This window comes from Ornithodoros turicata, chromosome 10 (assembly GCF_037126465.1).
Source record: "Ornithodoros turicata isolate Travis chromosome 10, ASM3712646v1, whole genome shotgun sequence".
NCBI lineage: Eukaryota > Metazoa > Arthropoda > Arachnida > Ixodida > Argasidae > Ornithodoros > Ornithodoros turicata.
Genome location: NC_088210.1, coordinates 11,297,838 through 11,318,732, shown reverse-complemented (window position 1 = coordinate 11,318,732; position 20,895 = coordinate 11,297,838). Strand labels below are relative to the sequence as shown.

General features: G+C 47.1%; 1 protein-coding gene across 4 annotated transcripts in view; it reads right to left on the bottom strand.

Moving 5' to 3' along the window:
- The window catches only part of LOC135370301 (uncharacterized), a 181,730-nt gene that overhangs the window by 121,172 nt on the left and 39,663 nt on the right, over positions 1–20,895 (bottom strand). For 2 of the 4 annotated variants that reach the window (XM_064604015.1, XM_064604020.1), the window contains exon 2: positions 14,694–14,864. The gene's annotated coding sequence lies outside the window, so the exon portion shown is untranslated. Of the gene's footprint in view, positions 1–4,756; positions 4,975–14,680; positions 14,865–20,895 lie in introns of those variants that run through there. The other 2 variants (XM_064604016.1, XM_064604018.1) reach the window with 2 other exon arrangements.

Below are 20,895 nucleotides of genomic sequence, written 5' to 3'. Positions count from 1 at the left end.
TCTCAAAAAAGGGTGTATTTTAACTCCTTTTGGGGGAGTACACCCTTGCCACATATATACTCCCTTTGGAGTGTACAATTACTCTCCAGTGGGAGTTAAGGGGTCTTCTCAATCCCTGAAGTGAGGAGACTCCTTTTTGAGAGTAATTGTACACTCCGAAGGGAGTGATATAGTACATCCTTGCCACTCAAGAAAGAGTTTCCTCTTACTCCCCACTTAGACCCCTTAGACCTTTAGACCCTCTTAGACCCCTTAACTCCCCACTGGAGAGTAACTGTACGCTCGAAAGGGAGCGTTATATGTGGCAAGGGCGTACACCCCAAAAAGGAGATCAAACACACCCTTTTTTAAGAGTGCGTGGATTGCATCCATTCCTCAATCCCTTGATAATCGGCCTTCTCTTAGCTGTGTTACTCTCTGTTTTTGTGCTAGGGTTTCAGCACTCGTTAAAGATCCATTGCTTCCAGGGGCGGTGGAAGCGGGGGGTTACAGGGGTTACTGTAGACCCCCTGAGTTTGTGAACGGGGCGCAAAATTCCCATGGAAGTGAGGCGCAGAAAGTGTTATCACGGGTGCCGCATTCGAATAAAATGCCGTAAACCCTCTTTCTGAATCGATCAAATTGCCAGAATAGTCAAGGCTTTGTCTGTTGGTTGGATGTGCTGTATCCGTGTCTTGTTGGTCGTACCAGCCACACCCTCTTAGAAATGAGGGGGGGGGGGGGGGGGGGGGGGGGTGTCGAGGTAGCTTGCCGTTGTTGGCCGCACTCTTAGAAATGAACTTCACCGCATAGCACGCTCCTAGCCAATCATCATTTGGAATGATATCGTTATCTGCCCCGATTTGTTGAAAACTGGAGGCGTACGCCTTTTTTGTGACACTTATGCTGTTCATAATGGTCACAAAAAAGGCGTACGCCCCCCCGTTTCCCACAAATCAGGGCATATAACAATATCATTCGAGATGATGGTGGGCTAAGAGCGTGCTATGCAGTGAAGTTCTTTTTGTTTTGCTTTGCTTTGCGTTCTTTTTCTTTTCTTTTTTTTTTGGCTATAGTCGTGACGACGCCCACTTCTGTATGGCCAACAACGGCGAGCCTATATATCCTGCCATTCCCCCCCCCCCCCCTCCTCATTTTTAAGAGTGCGACAGCAACGGCCGAGAGGTCGTCCTCGTTACTGCGGAGACTGAAGACGTTCCTCCAGAAGACGTCCATGGGGCAGAGACGGCTAAACCATCTGTGCACCTTGTACGCCTACCCGGAGAAACCCGACATGCTCTACGACAAAGCTATAATACAGGAATTCGTCTCGCGGAAGAGTTTTAGAGCGGAAGTCTTTGGGATGCCGCGACACAGTCAGAGATAGGGCTTGTGTGACGTGTCTTTTGTTATTATTCTGTACACCGAAACATTCATATGCAAATCATGCAATATACATTCAATCCATACAAGGCAAAAACAATGAAAGCATTTGCCACTTTTTGTCATTCAGACTGCCTCGAATTTTTGGGACTCAGGCATTGGTGGTGGCAGTGGGGGATGGAAGGGGTCGCTGGTTGGGATCTGGGGTCCCCCCCCCCCCCTGATTTTAGGACTTTGCGCCGCGCCTGATTGGTTGAGTCAAATTAATCCACCATCACCGCACTGGAATGCACTTACAATCACCGCGTAAAGATGCAGCTTGTCATTATACGAATTATCATCAGGTTTCCCTTCTGGTTAGGTTTTGGCCACTGGTCTGGTGATGTTTCATTCTCGTGTCATGTTTCGCGTGGAACTTAAATCATGTCGCCCTGGTCATTTTTCGTTCCTCTGCAATACCGTGTACCTCAAGAACTCGACCCGAATATTTTACTTCTTGGTCAATGTGTGTCACATGTGTTCTAGTACAAGTGACAGTTATGCATCCGTGGTAATTCCATGTGAGACAATGCTAGGTACCACTGGCTACAATATGCCGCCACCTGAGAAACGTCATCATGACGTTGGTGGACACACTAAAACCGAAACAATTTGGAAGGTAGGGACTGGGTTCCACGAATGGGCACTTGTTGGCTGCCTCCTACTGAAAGAAAAGTAGGACCGAAGGTAGCGTCCCTTTCAGGGACCATCGTACTCCCGTCAAGACCGTGGCTAGCGGGAGCGACCTTGTTCGCACCTAACTTCCGAGCATATAGTTCAACTCCACCAAATTGGTGGCGCTGTCGAACACTATGACGTCATTTGTTTACAAACAAGGAGAGGGCCATTGGCTATGTAGACGGAAAATTTGCTACTTTCGGCTACTTTCTCAGAGCGCGTTGGCGACTTTTCAGGATTTTGACCTAACGACCCTGCTGCCGAGTTATGCTTAGAGCCGATCTAAAGCAAATACGTTGAATTGTTATAGAATTGGATGCTCCATCGCTTTGGGGCACTACGGCAAGCAGTTTCACCACCACCACCATCGCTTTGGGGCACCCCAGAAATAAGGGATCGTTTCAGAACCCAAGCAGTGTTTTTCAGCAAAGCGGACGCAGTTCCTGTTAGGTAGTCTTGGAACAGGGTATACCGAAGAGATAACGTGTCGTCACTACGCATTGTCGCATACGCACACCGACGATCATTGATGAATTTGGTGCCCCATGGCGCTTGGTACCCTGACCTGAAACTGCCTTTTCTTTTTTTGAAAGTCTGAGGCAAACTACGCGTGTACTACTCTGGCCTTGCAAAATGAGAAAAGAGGCATCATAGGTCCACCTCCATGAATTTCATCCCGTTCATCCCCATCCCATCATTCACATGTAAATATTTCCCCGAATGATGATGATGATGATTTTAGTTTTCCTTTTTTTGGGGTGGGGGGTGGGGCAAAAGCTACCAGGGCTAAATATACCCCGGAATGATTGTAGCAGATTGTACATAATATGTGGTGGGAAGTGCATATATGAGGGCCTGTCGCATGAGTGTGCCTGAGTGAGTGTCACCATCATGTTTAATAAATTTTTCTACAACAGCGAAAAGAAGACAGTGCTCTTAGGAATGTAAATGAAAAGCTCCAGTATGGAAGTTTTCGCTGTAACAATACTTGGATTGAATGCTACGGATAAAGTTCCAAAATAAAGTCGAATGATATACGGGCACTCGGAGGTTCATTGGTCGAGTTGCTTCTTCACTACACTTTTATGCGTCTTTTGGAATATCGCGGACGATACTTTTGACTTTGTCAACACAGGTCCCGTTTGTCGAGGACTATCAACGTTAGTGCGTTTTAGTGCATCGTTACGCTATCGCGCTTTGCGTACGTAAGGAATAGCGTGATGTTTCTGCGCATTGGGCGAAGCTCTCTATGTTTTGCGCGTGCGCAGAACAACCAACGCTATCCTTTACGTAAGCAAAGCCGATAGCGTACAATGCACTAAAACTCACCAATAACTCATGTACGTTTGACACCCACCGGCTCCCAATTCGAAACAATTTATTTATTTATTTATTTGTGATATTTCACTTAAGCCCTACAAAATCAATCGAATAACATGCTCTGCATTGCTGCCTCTGCATTGCCACTCCCTCATAAGATGTTCAATTGTATTTGGATAACGTGTTTCCTTGCGGGACCGTTTAACAGGGTTTCGCCTCACGGTCCCTTATCATAAGTGTGTTCCTGATATTTTGTGTACCACTAAACAAACAAACAAATAAATAAATAAATAAATAAGCATCGCGCCGGCATAAGATCGCCATTCGCATGTGGCATGCTGGTACTAGTTTCACATACTGGTGCGTTTTAGTGTACGTATCTTTGCGTACGTAAGGAATGGCGTGATGTTTCAGCGCACCGCGCGAAGCTCTCTTTGTGTTTTGCGCGTGCGCGGAGTCATGCACCAACGCTATCCTTTACGTACGCAAAGGCGACAGCGTGCGATGCACTAATGCACTAAAGCACTAATATAGTATTATCTGTCACGCGACGTAAAGTCACAAATTATCGCACAGAATGGTGCCTAGTACCTCATGAAGATCTTGGAATTATACGATGCACATGGAGACACTTGGTACATGATTTACAACTGCCTTGCCGCTAAGTTACGTGAACCGAAGGGCTTTGTAAAACCATATGATAGTAAGTGTAGACATGAGCCGAAGTATAATTTAGATGCCATTTGCCTCTTCCGATTTACATTCCCACACTGTAAACTGAAAAACACCCTTATGGGTGTAAATCGCTTGTCCTATAATTGACTCCTCTTTTTACACCGTATGGTCTGGAACACCCTTTTTAGAGGGTGTATCCCGTGTAAAACGCCCTTTGAAAGGGTGCTTTTCCTTGAAAATGCCGTCTTTTGCACCCTTTATACACCTTTTTAGGAGGGTGTTTAACGATCTTACACCCTCCTAAAAGGGTGTTTAAAGGGTGGAAAAGAGGGCATTTTCAAAGAAAAGCGCCCTTTCCAGGGGTGATTTACACGGAATACACCCTCTAAAAAGGGTGTTCCAGACCATGTACGGTGTAAAAAAAGGTGTCAGTTATAGGACAAACCATTTACACCCATAAGGGTGTTTTCCAGTTTACAGTGCACTGTTTGCCCAGAGAGTCGGATTCATCCGAAAGAAAAGTAGCACAAAGTCATCCTATAGTTTGTCTCTCGACGTAAAGCCACGAATTGTAAACAAAGACATCCCCGAACGCACATTACGCGACGTATTTGAAAGAATGTGCATCATGCAAGTGCAACGGCTGCAGTAACGCCACCACAAAGCGTCACCGTTCACTTACGGAACAGGAGCTGGGCCAATGCACAACGACGTAGTTGCAGTTGCATGGTTGCATCACCTCCCGGCGCCGTTTGACAGAGGCGTAGTCGCTCTCCGTGCGCTGTGTGACTGACTACGCTGGCTCCAAGGGCAAAGTCCCCCTCCTCTATAAACAGCTGTCGAATGGTGCGCGCTAGAAATATATCCGGTGCAACGGCACTCGCCATCGGCCGTCACCGTCTTTCCGGGAGGCGACCGGCGGGTTTATTTAAACGCTGCCCCGTTGCGACCGGTCGTTGTAACGCTGTGATGCGTTCCCGTGTATCGTTTTCAGCAGCCCGTCGTTGGTGGGAGTATATCACTCAAATCAAATTCCGTTTCCCGTTGTCTCAATCCAGTATCCGTCCGGGAGAGGAAGTCCGGCGGATCGGAAGCAAACTGATAAGATAAAGGGGGCTGTCAAATCAAACCGTCAGCAACGTGATGCCAGTCATTTCAGAAGAATAAAGGCGATTGGCTTGTCATACTTGCGGAACTGGAATCGTGGACGTATTTCTAGGGAGTTTCGTGTTCAATTCTAGTGGCAATTCGGAAGCACTTCCGGAGCAAATACTGCCCCTCTGTCTGGAACAAATGGCGTGACCACGGGGGGGGCTTAAACCCCTATCTGTCTCGAACCGACCCACGCGAATCGCGCAAATCCGACGAGAAAAAAGGGTATATATATACAGGGTGTCTTTTTTTAGGCGATACAGATTTTTCATAAAAAAAAACTATAAGGGCTATAGACATGCTATTTCCTCTTGTATCATCTCTGGGCCGGCGGACGTTCTTGGCCATATGTTGCTCGACCGCCAAGTGACTAATTACCTAAAAATAGATAATTAACTTTTTAATTATAAAAGCTACGAAGTTGTCCCAATGAGAACATCTGTTCCTTTCGGTGACCTGATACCGTAGCCGTTTTCAGAACAAAATCCATTCGGTAGATCGTCCGCGAAGAATTCGTGAAGGAACACCATTTTGTTCATTGCGCATCTTCGGAGATGTGTCTTTCCTTATGCATTATGACGGCGGATTATGACGTCACGTCATAATCCGCCTTCGCCCGTCGCTTCGTTAGGCTTCGCTGACGAAGGCGGAGCTGCCGCTGCAACGTCAACGTTTCTCAACTCAAGTTTTCACATGTAAATAAATCACTTTTTCCCCTTCATCTACCTTCGTTGTCTGCCTCCCGTTTTTTTCTTCTGATACCTCTCTATACCGTGTGTTTCAGTTAAATCCCCGGGCTAAATAATTCGCGAACCGGTGCACCAATCGAATAACTTTCTTTTTTACAAGTATCTGTTCAATACCGCCTACAAGATGCGCACCGCGCGAATGAATGGGATGCGCTCATTATTTAAATAAAAATTCAAATGAGTTTCGTGAAAAAAGCTAACTTCTAAAGCAGGGCGCCGTCGGCATTAAAATGGGTACTACCCCTTCTGGGGCCTTCAGTAGATACCTTTTAGAGAAAAATCTGCAACCCAAGCGGGTCATTTGTTGCAGTAATTAATTGGTTTCGGTTTACATATTTTTGTCGCGGCTGGTCGCGGTGAAGCGCAAAAGGACGCTCTTTCACTCCCATGTCCACCAATGAATTACGTCCTTACACCAATGAATTACACCAATGAATTACGTCCTTTTGCGCTTCGCCGCAACCAGCCACGACAAAAATACGTAAACCGAAACCAATTAATTACTGCAACAAATGACCCGCTTCGATGGCAGATTTTTCTCTAAAAGGTGTCCACTGAAGGTCCCAAAAGGGGTAGTACCCATTTTAATGCCGACGGCGCCCTGCTTTAGAAGTTAGCTTTTTTTCACGAAACTCATTTAAATTTTTATTTAAATAATGAGCGCCTCCCGCTCATTCGCGCGGTGCGCATCTTGTAGGCGGTATTGGACAGATACTTGTAAAAAAGAAAGTTATTCGATTGGTGCACCGGTTTGCGAATTATTTAGCCCGGGGATTTAACTGAAACACCCGGGATATGTATGTATGTAGGTAGGTAGGTAGGTAGGTATGTATGTAGGTAGGTAGGTAGGTAGGTAGGTAGGTAGGTAGGTAGGTAGGTAGGTAGGTAGGTAGGTAGGTAGGTAGGTAGGTAGATACATACATACATACATACATACTCATGGAACGATGCGACAGCACCAGAGGACACGTTTTTTGGCGTGTTTGCGGCTCGTCAGCTCTGGGTAACTGCGCATCGTTCGGGATTGGCAAACCAGGGGTCACTCGGCGAGCGATATACACCTGGGAGGGTGACTGACGGTGACCAAAATGGCCGAAACAGCTGTCCAATGCTGGTGTGGCGACGTTTGGGACTTATAAACATATGTTCAACGTGCAGCCAGAGAGCCTATGCTATTTTTCTTCACTTAATACTTTACTGGCTTCGCACTGGGCTTTCAGAGGTGAGCTACTCACCCTGACGGGAGGACATCACGTTCCACGTGACCTCCCGACGCCACTCGCTCAAACGTCGTCCACCTACGCATTGCTGACGAAGGCCCAATAAGGCCGAAACAGCTGTCCAATGCTGGTGTGGCGACGTTTGGGACTTATAAATATATATATATATATATATATATATATATATATGATGCGAAGCTACCCAGAGCTGACGAGCCGCAAACACGGCGAAACACGTGTCTTCTGGTGCTGTCGCATCGTTCCATGAGTATATATATATATATATATATATATATATAAGGAAAAAAATAGCCAGAGCTCTTTGGCTGCACGTATAGCATGTGTTTGTAACTCAAACGTCGCCATGCCAGTACTGGACAGCTGTTTCGGCCTTGTTGGGCCTCATCAACAGTGCGCAGGCAGGCAACGTTTGAGTGGATGGCGTCAGAAGGTCACGTAACACGTGATTCCTCCCGTCAGGGTGAGATAACTCACTCACTGAAAGCCCAGTGCAAAGCCAGTGAAGTATAAAAGGAAAAATAGCCAGAAAAAAATAACTGGTGACCGAAGAGGTCAGATGTTCTCATTGGAGCAACTTCGTAGCTTTTATAATTAAAAAGTTAATTATTGAAAGTTAAGACATTGCCTTAGGAGTCTGTTAATGCCCCCATAGGGAGTGCCCTTCAGCATACGCTATACTGCAATTGATTTCATCTCGGAAAAAGTGACTGATATGCTTTTAAAAAATCTGTTCACACTTAGCGTGGACACCCTGTATATGTGTGCGTGTGTGTCTATGTATAGAGAGAGAGAGAGATTGCAAGTAATGAAGAGACTTGGGAAGCGGCGTATCAGGATTAAAAACAACTGCTACTGTTATTTCCTTAAAAAATTCAAAAGGAAGTAACAGAAAGAGATTTACAGTTACAGTTAGGGGTCGACCTTTCGGAAGCGCTGAGCCGCTGACTGCAGAAACGTCGACCCCTAACTGTATTTCTAGTACTTCCCATTGAATTTTTTTAATGCAATAAAAATACCAGTGGTTCTTAATCCCGATACGGCTGCCCAAGTCACTTCATTACTTGTAGCCTATATCTTTTTCGCATCCATCTGTACTACGTTATATCCATGCACACACACATATATATATAAGGAGCAATGTGACAATCGCCGAAGTCCTTCCAGTTTCCGACGTCTATGTAAGTCCCAGATATTCCCTGTGTCTGCTTCTGATTTGGTTAGGTGACCCAAAAGAACGGAAAAAGCTGGAAGCAACGCACACACACACATAAAGAGGAGCGTGGAGAAGCTACATTACCCTGTTATTTCTTTTTGTAAATACGGTGCAAAGTAAAGCAACTCACGGGCGAGCTCTTCGCTTGCTTTCGCTGCAGAACGACGAACAGGTGACTGTTTCTGTTCCAGACGAACCGTGTAGTCCTCTAGGGACTATAGTCCATTTCGCACTCGACTGGCAGTCGAGAGGTACGTGGTTCGACTGCCGCTGCTGCCTGGTCTTTTCGACGACTTCCATATTTCAATAGTCTTTTCCTGTACCTTTAACCAGCTCCCATGGCTCAGTGGTTAGCGTGCTGGCCATGCCACCTAGAGACTGAGAGGTACCCGGGTGCGAATCCTGGTGCGGGCTGCGCTGTCTAGGGGTTTTCCTGGGTTTTCGTCAAACGCTGTCAGACAATATGTCGGCACACTTGCCTGAGAAGTCGGTCCAGGACGCACCGCATTTCCACAAGAGCGTTAGTCGTGGCCTTGCTTACCTGCGTGAGGCTGACGACGGCGAGCCTCACCACCACCACCACCACTACCTTTCAACACAGTGGCACTGGCGAATATGCAGCACCTGGCAATCTCATCGTAAATGAAAGTTCGTTTCTTGCAGTGTTCCTTCCAAGCGGTCTTAATTTAACCATTCACCACCGCTGATGTGTACGAGAGGACGTAGTGCAGCGCTTCATATTGTGGTACGTATCTCACAGACAGCACAGTAGACAGCGGAAGTGGTACCTGTTAAATCTATGCCACACGTGTTTGCATCCGGAAGAACACGCGCTGGCAACAGCTGTGAATGCACCGTTATCAGCAACATTTTTCACTCTATGTATCGAACGGGTCGGAAGCGCGCCCGAAGCGTACGCCTTTTGCTACTAGCATGCGGCTGGGACGCGTCCGAATGAACCTCCCTGCGAGAGAGCTGCGTTTCAGCATTAATGGAAGCACGAACCTACTCAGCCATCGCTGGAAATGATTGCGTCCGATGGATCGGGAGGGACATTTCAAGCAAAGTGGTAAGAATGTTACCTCCGGGGGCCCTCAGAATGCAAAGAAACGCACGAAGTGCACGACACTGATGTGCAGGGTCAGTACATGGGCCGAGAACTTTGCAGATGTTGAATGGTGTGACAGGCAAGGAAACTACCAAAGAGCTTTTTTCTCTAGGCACTAGTGACTACAGATACTCAAAGAATTTGTATAAGATATTCCTGATACTGCCAGTCACAACCGCCGCAGCCACAAGCCGGAGCCGGGATTCGAACCCGAGTGCCTCCCAGTCTCGACGTCACGTGCGCATTGACGGCACTGATTTTGTAGCGAAATTTTCCGCCCAATGAAACAGGCGCATGAAACTTGGGTGAGATTTCGAAACGCCATACAGATTCTTGAAAAATGTGTCTGTCATTCCGGTGTAATACCTCGCGATAAAAACATAATCGTAATAATAAACAATCAGATATTATCTAGTTTAAGCGCTCATCTAGCTGTATTCACAGATATGTGTGTATGGACGTACCCAGCGTCGGTGTCGGGGGTCGTATCGAGCCTCCCCCCCCCCTATCCCGGAGCGCGCCTGTGGAACGTGATCACAGATAACCCTCCTGGAGCGTCTGCGACGACGCTCGTATGTTCACGCGTTCGTACGAACGCGGAGGTCGTAAGGACTTACAGACATGTGCCTGGGTAATTCAGTCACCTGTTTCCAAAACCGTACGTTCACATTCGCTGCTAGCGTTTCACTCTGAGGCAGGGGCGGATTTAAGGGTCTGTCATAGGGGGGGGGGGTCTTAAGGGAATTTCGTGCTTTGCGGAACAGCATCTACCAGGAGATAGGGTATTTACATAGGGAACACAGCCGTATGGGGAGCCGCCCCCCCCCCCTTAAATTCGCCCGTGCTCTGAGGAAGGAATGCGTCGGAGCGTATTCCGTAAACGTTTGTACAGCACTGTACATATGTAAAGTACATATATCCCTAGACGAAAGGCCTCGGAGACCCCGTGGCCCCTTACAGATCTTAATATATACGGCGAGACTTTATATAGTGTGTCCTTCACTCTTCGTCCTTACCTTCAGCAAGCGAGCAGCCAACTACCCACTACTGGCAGTAAAGAGGCACCCGGACCTCTGTTTCACCGGGGTCTCGCAAGAAGACCACAGGGAACTCCGTTCCATTTCGGGCCTCCACCTGCTTCGCGATGGTCCTTCCCGGCACCTCCTTGGCGACAACCCCTGGTGCTCACAGGCCACGTAGCGGTCGCGGTAATGTCGCCCTCTTGGCCTGGAGCCCTCGCCGCTTCTGCCCTTCACTGGAACCCGCCCGGCTTACATCGCGCTTCCCCATGCTATCATGCAGCTGCTCTATCCACTTGCCATAACCACAAGCCGTGTGCCCAGCCGTCCGTCGTCCATGTGGCGTCTTCATTCTCCACCGACGGCATCGACGCGGACCTCAACCGCAAGCACCGCTTCGCGTCTGAGTGGGGAGTAATGTAGCGGCCCGTGGACGACGGCGGCGCTCCACTACTACCGCGCGCCATGGCACAATCAGTTCTATCGGCACAGTCCTTGAGTGAAGCCACGGGCTGCGAAGCTCCCCAACATATCCGGCTGTCCCACATCAACTCCGTGGCGCCTCACTAAGAAAGGCGACGCAATTAAGCTGCCCGGGTAAATGACACACAGCAGGTAATTTGGACCCGGCATGGTAGAGACTGAGAAACCAGAAATCAAGTTATCAGATAGAACATTTTACGAAGGCAGGTGAACAGGTGAACATACAACATCAAAAACAATAAACAAGCCGCGATACATATTGCTTGTTCCGGCGGTTCAGGCCTCTTGGAAGTCTAGTGCTTGATGGTCCTGTGGTGCTGCTGCAGACGACGACTTGATGCCGCCCCCTCGAAGCTGTCGCAGACAACACACAAACACAACACCAGTGCGATGTTTAGTCTCAGACCATCGCACTTGTCCTCCCCCATTTCTTATACGCTAGGCCGAAGTGGGCACTCCGGTCACAACCGTCTCAACTCTGCGGCCGCACCTCGTTAACTGCTCCTAACATCCCTGTCCCTGTGTCCTCACCGAAGCAGTTTCTTTTTTTCTCCACTCACCCATTCGCATTTTCTGTTTGTATTTATTCCTCCCCCCCCTCCATGTCTTGAGTCTGGTGGCTCCTCGAGCCTCCCGTTACACACTATGGGATTGGTATACTGCACTGCAAACTACGATAGTGCTCTTCGGACATTCCCACGACCAACCGCATGCCCCCGTGAACCCGAGACCATTGGTATGTCGCTCTTCACAAAGGTCTCCTGTATACCGGTACAGGTGTGGGCACCTAAAATGCATGTCCACCGAAAGAACACATATACGTGCCATTTCGCAAGACCGCAGTAGATTGTAACACCCGCCCTTCGGAACATTCCATCATCGCCGATCAGAACTCATGAGGTGGATCAACACGTCTACTACAGTCCCGTTAGACCACAAAACTTGATACTTAACTGGATAGTTAACCATGAAAGATGGAACTCACTGACGTATGTGTCCTTTCTATGTGTTCCAGCCTCCGAACATCAACTGTCTCATGTTCGGATAGTTAACCTTTATGCTCGCACGAAGCAGCGTATACCACGTCATCGACTTACGCGTTAGTCAGTGACTCTTGTGGTGATCGCGAACGCTTTATTATTTATTCAACACGGGGTCGCCACTCCCAAAATCCAAATTTTTCGGTTTGAAGTTCTTCAAACCGAAGAACTTCCCGAAGGTGTGTGTCGCTTGCCTGATTCCAAGTCACTCCAAGGACCTTCGTATGTTGTGGGCAGCGAAACTGCGTCCTTTTCCTTTCGAAATCTCTCACGCATTTCATTACTGTTTGAACCTCGTTTCTGCTGTTTCGTGGAGCCCATTCTCAAAATTTATTGGCTTCTTTGTAAACAAAAATGTTTCATCCTCATTAACATTGCTTAACATTGCACAAGCCTGGAAGAGTGACTGTCGTTTACGTGTGCACAATTCGAACGGCAGCGCCTGGGACAGCGCACACGCCATTTTGGATTTTCTCCATTTCAGACGCAATGATAGATAGTTATCTGGTCACGGATCCCAAATGCGTCAACATGCATAAACCTGCATGAACCTGCGCGCGCGCAACGCGTAGTATTTCACTCGGGGTTTACCCTCAACAATAAGAACTAGCCGCGAAGACATGTTCAGACATAAATATATCTCAGTTTCACACGACTTCGCGACTTCGTCTTCGTTTACAATCTTCGTGCTTACCAAAACAGGGCGGACAGAATGACAGCCTCCTAATCTAAATGTCTTCGTTGATCGTGAACGAACCCAGGGATCTGGTGAAACAATATAAAAAAGGGAGTCTGGCTGTTGGGCTGAGGCAACACTGCTAAAAAAATACCATATCGCGGCTTGAAACTCGTAAGAATGGTAGAATCGTGGTTTGGCAAGGATGGTGGGCTGCTGTCCAGGCTACTAGGACAAAACGATCCCAGGCAACAATCATGGTGTGAACCCATCGCTCTCAAAAGCATATCCACGAATGAGTAAAACTCGTACTGTCGTAAATCACGAAACGTCGAAGGATGTAGAAAATACAAGGTGTGGCATCAAAGAGATAGAAAGCGTAGGTGTACTGTATAGGTGGCGTCTGGCGTGTTCACCGCCAAAGCAGAAGTCTCGCACGCATGGAAGAAGGAATGGGAGGGCACATCCTGTTCCAACGCAAAGTGAAGCTGATATTACGGCGTTTTAGAGAATCGTAAGCACCCTCCGACACAATCAGATATCGCCAACATGCCATCAGCCGCTCCAAAGCAATCAGGCGATTGAATTATCATGTTTTCGGAAACGTTATCGTGGAACTTCTAGATTTTCTTAAAACTCGCTATTGGAGGTCAGCCATGTGACGTCATCGTTGCGCGGATTCAGTTTTACACGGTTGCCAGGTTTGTTTGAGAATTCCTGGATAACCCGCCAAAACGGACCCCAACGTGGGGTGCGCAATGCTTCCTCATTAGCTTACTTGCGTAAAGTGGTAACATCACTCCTTGAAGGCCTCCAAGGAAATAATACCTTCGTGTCATACAGGCAGTCTTCAATGATCATTGAAACCAATGACCATTGAACATGCGCGAAATGCCACCAAGCGTGTAACATGTCAACCTGTCATGAAGCATTGGATCCAATGATCCTTGATAAGTTGGCATGTTACACGCCCCATGGTGCTACGTTCATGTTCAATTGTCATTGGTTTCAATGATCATTGAAGACTGTCCGTGTGACAGGGGTATAAGACACGTCAGCAGTACGTCACTTGCACCACGCTTTTCTCTTCTCTCGTGAAACGTTACGGGTCGTCCTGTTCTTTCTTCCTCTAGGCACACACGTTTTCCAGAAAACTCTAGCTTTGTGTTCGTATATGCAGGATTTGTAATACGTCACGGTTCTCGAACCGACTGCTATTTATGCACATTCGAGTTTTCCTCGAAATTCTCATACTTCCGGATAGAAGATTGCGCGAGATATGGTGTAAATAAATAATAAAGAAGACCTCAACAGAAAAAGCTTATTTAAAAGTGACCTCGAGCAATGCGAAAATAGCGTCTGGCATATTCGGTCAAAGAGAGCAATAGAACCAGTAGTACGCATCATCGCACACCCTTTTCACATTCCCATATACAATTTCGGCAGGGGGGCGTGACCCCCCTCGAGTATTCTAGGTCACTTGTGAAAATTTCTCACTCTTTATTCGTAGGTCGGCATGATTTATACTCAGATATCGTAATATGAACCTCTGAACATCCGCAGAGTCCCCAGTGGTTATCTCCATGAGAAGAGGTGAGGGGATTGCCCCCTCCCCCCTTGGGAGCACTTGTTGCACCCCCCATGGAAAAAAATCCGCCCATAGTGAAAAGTGTAGTACAAAAAACTGAAAATCCTCAAAGCTCTGGTCGCTACAGCCACAATACTCTCCCCAGGCACTTTCGTCCACAAATGCGTGGAATTGGAGGATGATTTAAGGCTTACAACGTCCGTGATTTCAGACTGACGCGGACTAATCTCAACTGCCACATTACTTAGGCAATAATCTGCAGATGCACCTGCGTGTTTGCGCGGCTATTCGCCTTTCCTAACAGCTAGAGGTAAAGAGAATGAGATATGAAGGACACCTGTTCGGCTTGCCTTTATCTCTTGGAGTGCGTAGTGATCACGTGAACAAAGAATGACAGAGATGCAGCCTCTCTTGTGCGTGTGCCGTCCCCGTTGCCCTGGAAACTTGCCTTCCGCTCACTTGTTTCCCTGAATAGGTTGCGGCGACATACGCACTGGCGCGTGTCAGATGAGGAGAACTCCCTGCAAGAATGAACCGATAGATAAATTACATCGATTCGGAAACAGATGTTAATTAATGCTGAAGCGTGTTCGGAGAGCAACAGTCGGAAGCAGAATGAAAGCTAGGAGCGGGCTGCGTTTTGGGGAATTTGCGCCACGCGCGTTTATTTGCGGTCGCTTTATTCAATTCAATTCAATTTAACGCTAACGCTTTTTTTTAAGAGCCCGTACACAAACACACAGGGCCTTCATAGGGCGGTAGGTTCTTGGCGACACTTTTTTTAAAATGCTTTTAAATGTTTTGTGAAACCGTTTAATTTATTCTTTTTAGTTACTGTGGTAGTTATGCAATAAACGTTTTCAAAACTGCTTATGCGCATGCGCTGTGGCGCACATGACCTTGGGTGCGCCGGACAAGGTTATCTTCGTGTTCAATAGGTCACCGGTACTTTCTAAGAATCATGGGAAAAGTGTCGACTTCCGTGTCTAAACTAGCAGACGAAGCACGCTATGGGTGCTGGAGCCGGATGTGCCTGGCTCTAAAAACATCTTTAGAAAGCGGTAAAGCGACTCTCAGGACTTGACTAATAGACTGTATTTTTCTCTGTGTGTACATCAACTAATTTGTCGACGGTAAGCACACACGTAATGTAACATTGAGTATAACGGCTGCACCAAGCAATGTCATGGCATTGTAGTCCTACAGGGAATAGTCAACCCTTCACAAAAGCGCAACGGTAGCCCATACCACTTTTGAAGCGACTAGGAAGCCAATTTTAAGCACTCAACGATCACAAAGCACCTTTCCTACACTCTTAAAAAAAAGGGTGTACTTTAACTCCTTTCCTTGCCACATATATAACACCTTTTTGGAGAGTACAATTACGCTCAAAAGGGTGTCTCCTCACCCCTTCAAGGGAGTAGCATAACACCTTTCTCCCTACTGGAGAGTAATATTACTCTCCAGTAGGGAGAAAGGTGTTATGCTACTCCCTTGAGGGAGTGAGGAGACACCCTTTTGAGCGTAATTGTACTCTCCAAAAGGGGTTATATATGTGGCAAAAAAAGAAGTTAAAGTAAACCTTTTTTTAAGAGTGTATCGGAACCTGTGAGGCGCTTGACCAACGCCACCTAGATAGAGTAGGCCTGCTTATTGCCTCCTCTCCCTCCTTCGCTACGTGGACATATCAAGTCAGAATTCACCTGCTACTGCTGCGATTCGCCGTTCTGAGAATTCAAGAACTCGCAAATGATTGCAAACTAACTTTGAACCTGCAGACTTAAATCTCTAGACAAAAAGTGCAACACGCCTTTGAAAAAGATATGCGCTTTATTTTAAAGTTTTTCCCATTTAGCACGCGGAAACGTTCAGTCACTACTCGCAGACGACGGCTGTTCGTTTCCATGGCTACGACTGCTGAAAGCACGTTCGCGATTGGCCACGGTCATTCAAAACACAATCCTGATTGGCTGACTGAGTTGTTACGTCACGTCGTTGAGTGAGCAGGCTTTCTCTATCTAGGTGGTGTTGGCTTTACACGGAAGCGAGGACACTGACGTCATTTCCGCACGAAATTACCGGTGACCTATAGATGGCGTTGTACGGCGACCACACGAGTCGGGGCCAGTAGGAACACCGCGAGAACTCGTCGGCCCCACTTCCAAGACCGGTTTTGGTTCTTTATACGACCCACGTGGACTTATTTTGGCGCACTCCGAAGGTGGTTCGCTGGGGAGCCGCTAGGGTACGACGCGAATGTGAAAGGGTGTATTTCAGTGGTTCACAAACAGTCACGCTGAGTGACCCCTGGTTTGCCAATTCCGAACGATGCGCAGCTACCCAGAGCTGACGAGCCGCAAATACGGCGAAACACGTGTTCTCTGGTGCTGTCGCATCGTTTCATGAGTATCTATTATATATTTATTGATGGAAAGTAAGTGTTCTGGGGCTCAAACACTAACAGAAGAAAACACAACACAAACCTCAAGGTGCATAAAGGCCGAGACGCATGGAGCGTTTTTCCGACGTTTTCAGAGCGCGCGCGCGCTCGGCGTACGCGTGACCTCGGAAAACCAGTTGTTCAATGAGCCGGAATCTGTCGACTACAGATATTCGCGCGCGTCTGGCCGCGTTTTCCGAAGAGTGCACAACGACAGCCGCCGTGCGGGAGACAAGGTTGCGAATTGGTAGCTCGCATAAATTTTTGGGACACTATCCACCACACTTCATTTACTTCTACATTTCAACGATATCTGGAGTGAATGAACTCAGAAACCGTAGGAAAGAAGAGCATCGGCACATTCTAACAGACATTTGTGGACAACCAATATAGCAGCATAAGCGCGCGTCACGCGCTCTGTACGCGTCTCATGCGTTTCGGTTGGTCGTCTCGCGGGCGTTTCTTCGCCGCTCGTGCAAGGCCGCGGCGTGCGCGGGCGCGACGTTTTGACGCTGGGAAAACGTCTCCTGCGTTCCGGGCTTAAGCGCATGTCAGAAGGTAAGCGTACGTCCAGATAAGCGAGTGTTCTGGTTATTTTCCCCGATAGAGATTTATAATGAATACCAGGGCGTCAACCAACCCGGAAAACCTGGAACACCAAGAATTGTCAGACCTCTACCTGTCTGTAAAGAAATGACGTCATAGTGTTCGACAGCGTCACGAATTTGGTAGAGTTGAACTACGTTCGAAGCTAGTGGCGAACAAGGTCGCGCCCGAAAGCCACGGTCTTGAGGGGATTACGATGGAACGCGACCTTCGGTCCTACTTTTCTTTCAATAGGAGGCAGCGAACAATAAACGAGACTACCCGAGAAACGTCATCATGACGTTGGTAGACACACCGAAACCAAAACAGATCGGAAGGGGAGAGCTGGGTTCCACGAATGGTCAATTGTTCGCTGCCTCCTATTGAAAGAAAAGTAGGACCGAAGGTGGCGTCCCTTTCAGAGACCAATCCCCTCAAGACCGTGGCTTTCGGGCGCGAGCTTGTTCGCCACCAGCTTTGAACGTGGTTCAACTCTACCAAACTCGTGGCGCTGTCGAACATTATGACGACATTTGTTTACAAACAGGTAGACGTCTATTGCCCATTCGTGGAACCCAGCTCTCCCCTTTCGATCCGTTTCGGTTTCAGTCTGCCTACCAACGTCATGATGACGTTTTGTCCGGTAGAGGTTTATTGTCAGGGAATTTTGATGCGACTGGAAAAGTCAGGGGATTGTCAGGGAATCTGCCAAAAAACAGCTGAAGTCAGGGAAAATTGCAGACAAGTGCCACAACGATGCACAGCGAATCGCGAGCGCAGGTCATGGTTCAGCGGCCACGCTGCAGCAACATTACCACGAGTAGCAGTTCACCCGTGTACGACAAGCTCAGAGGCAGAAAAGTAGGTCTGCCTCACTAATGCTCAATCAATCGTGTGTTTTATGAGGGATCTGTTATCAAAAGGTAGCAGCAGGCGCCAACTTCCCTTTTGTTTTTTTTTGGTCAGGGAATTCGCGTGAAATAGTCAGTGAAAACGGGGAAAAGTCAGGAAATTTGTAGGCTGCAATTTGGTGCTGCTGAGTTTAGGCTGCTGAATTCTGTTTCTTTCACGTAGGATCCGCGTCCAGTCCTCTGTGTGCAGCACTCTCAGCTTACCAACTTAGTTATGGCGGTACTTATAGCGATGCAATCAAATGTTGTATTCCGCAGACATTTATTACAGTGTCCGTGTATTCACACGAGCGACATTCCCCCAGAAGCGGAAGATGCGAAAAGCGTCATAGCTTTCTGCTGTCAGCGCGAGTGCTCAACGTCGTGTCTTCACGTACACTGCTAACCATGGGGAATATCCTGCTACACAGCCACAAGATATTCCGTAGCAGACGACAGAAAAACACGATGACTGTGTCGTCTGCTAAGTGTCGTCTGCTAAATGTACAGTACGCCACTCCCAATATTCCGCACCGTGTGAATGCTTACATAACACGGGGCGGAACTTCGTCTCTGTAAGCAGTGCTTTTGCTTTTTCTTCCACTAGAATATTCCGTGAGGATGTCGCTCGTGTGAATACACGGTGTACAGTGCAATGGAACATTCAGGGGGAATCACTTCTTCAGAAATATATGGATGATTTTCGTTCGCACAAGACACGTGAACACTCTAAAGTATCATTATAAGATTGGTACCGGCGTGTTCTCTTAGCTTTTCTGTAGTCAATGACGCATTTTTTTAGAGGACAAGGCTGAGCCGTTGATTTTTAATAAATTAAAGTTTGGTGCGTCTCGAACATGTGCTGCCATCTCGATAGAGTGTCGCACACTAAAATATTTGCGAATTTGGGTTCAATACAAATCAATGAATAGTGCTGGAATTCTACAAAATGTGTCATTGACAAGGGCAAAGCAAGGAGAACACGCCAGTAGTTGTGTTTCGACGATATTTTACGCCGTTTCTGAGCGCTGTGCGAACAAACGTTCTCTATTGTCATGCGCAGAAGTAATTCCCCCTTCATACAGGGTGTTTCAAAAAACGTGTCATTCGGACTTTATAGAAAAACCGGGCGACGGAAAAATACGGGGTAAACGGCATTTGTGTGGCAACTGAATTTGCCACCTTGAAAAACTATTTTCATTTGATTTTAATTAAAATAAATTGAATTTCTTTAATTGAACTCCAAAATTTCCCAAGTCAACCTAACGTGTGTTTTTTTTACAGAATCAGAGAGCCCGTAGCGAACTTAGTCAGATCCACTAAGAAATCCGCTCGATATTGCAAATGGAACTGCCCAAAAAAAGTCCCGAAATTGAGGCTTCAAAGTTTCGGGTATTCAAAGGCGCACCAAATCAGACGCAAAGATTGGTGGAGAGGAGGACGTGCTCCTGCCCCCATGAAAGATAGAAGGTCGAAAAAACACAGGGCGGGAAAAAAGAGGCGCATTTTTCCGACTGATTTGGTGCGCTGTTGAATACTCGAAACTCTGAAGCCTCAACTTTGGGACTTTTTTTTTGGCAGTTCCATTTGCAATATCGAGCGGATTTCTTGGTGGATCTGACTAAGTTCGCTACGGGCTCTCAAATTCTGTTAAAAAAACGCTAGGTTGACTTGGGAAATTTTGGAGTTCAATTAAAGAAATTCAATTTATTTTAATTAAATTCAAATGAAAATATTTTTGCAAGATGGCAAATTCAGTTGCCACACAAGTGCCCTTTACCCCGTATTTTTCCGTCGCCCCGTTTTTTTATAAAGTCCGAATGACACGTTTTTTGAAACACCCTGTATATGTAGCGCGCTTGTCTATGCTATGTGTACGTCGTCTTCAAGCTTTCAGGCAGCGGCATTTATCTGCGGTCAATGCGTTGTGTCTAGTTTTTGTTTAAGCATTTTGATCATTTTGAAACAAGTAATATGTGTGTCCATCGACATTGTAGCTAGCGATGCATAACGCTTTTCCGCAGATTGTGTCCGCTCCGCGACAGCTACGACACATCGATTTTCGCCACGGAATTCTATCGAGCGGAGTTTGGTGCTTCTGCCCTATAGGCGCAAAGACGGGTACGGTTGACGAATCTGCAGTTATCAGTAGCAGCGTGGTATATGTTTGTAACAAATGGGACCAGTTAGTGGACGAGAAGTTTCATTACTATGTTTGCAGAATATATAAAAAAAAAGATATGTAATATATTTAGGGGCGGTGACCCATATATCTGGCTCCTTCTAAGGGCATCATCCGAATATCTCGTTTCTAATGATCTCGTGTTCCCCGTCTTCCTCCTCGTCCCCGTCGGTGCTTACAAGATAGCTGAACCTTCTTGCACGGACACAGTATCTATACTGCACTCTAAGAAAAAAAGGAGTACTTTTACTCCTTTTGGGGAGTAATTGCATTGCCACAAAAAATAGTCCCTTTCGAGAGTAAACGCACGGGAGTAAATGAATGTCACAGAGTGAAGACCGCATTTCACGCGCTGTTGTAAGAGTCCCAGGTACATAATTGGTGCGCATGCATGAAAATACTTTGAAGCAAACCGTCAACGGTGATATATCGAGTGATATAAAATCTTGCGCCAT